General features: G+C 21.3%; 1 protein-coding gene across 2 annotated transcripts in view; it reads right to left on the minus strand.

The window, feature by feature from the left end:
- LOC106876779 (uncharacterized) overlaps nucleotides 1-503 on the minus strand; it is a 790,885-nt gene that overhangs the window by 423,939 nt on the left and 366,443 nt on the right. The gene's annotated exons all lie outside the window — the stretch shown is intronic.

Here is a 503-nt window from a genome sequence, read left to right on the forward strand (position 1 = left end):
ATGTATAAAATCATTTATGTTCATGTATGCTTACTATTGAAGTAAAAATGAACACACACATATACATATTATTAATATTGGTATTATTATCATTATCATCATTATTATTATTATTATTATTATTATTATTATTATTATTAATAGCTTACCTCAAATTGTGTTGCATTTAAAAGAGTGATAATTATATGTATGTTTGAATACTTGATTAAATATATGTTTATATACATATAAACATACATATATACATATGTGTGTATGTGTGAGTATATATATGTGCATTTATATATATGTCTGTGTGTTTGCAAGATAATATATGGATGTGTATGTATTCACACACACACATATCTATATACACACATGTATATATACAGACCTATCTGTTTAGGTATATATATATATGTCTATGTTCATGTACAGCTACTTAATTTTATATACCTCCCAGAGGCATGTACATACATACATATATATATATATATATATATATATATATATATATATATATA

The sequence above is a fragment of the Octopus bimaculoides genome, chromosome 17 (genome assembly GCF_001194135.2).
Source record: "Octopus bimaculoides isolate UCB-OBI-ISO-001 chromosome 17, ASM119413v2, whole genome shotgun sequence".
Taxonomy (NCBI): domain Eukaryota; kingdom Metazoa; phylum Mollusca; class Cephalopoda; order Octopoda; family Octopodidae; genus Octopus; species Octopus bimaculoides.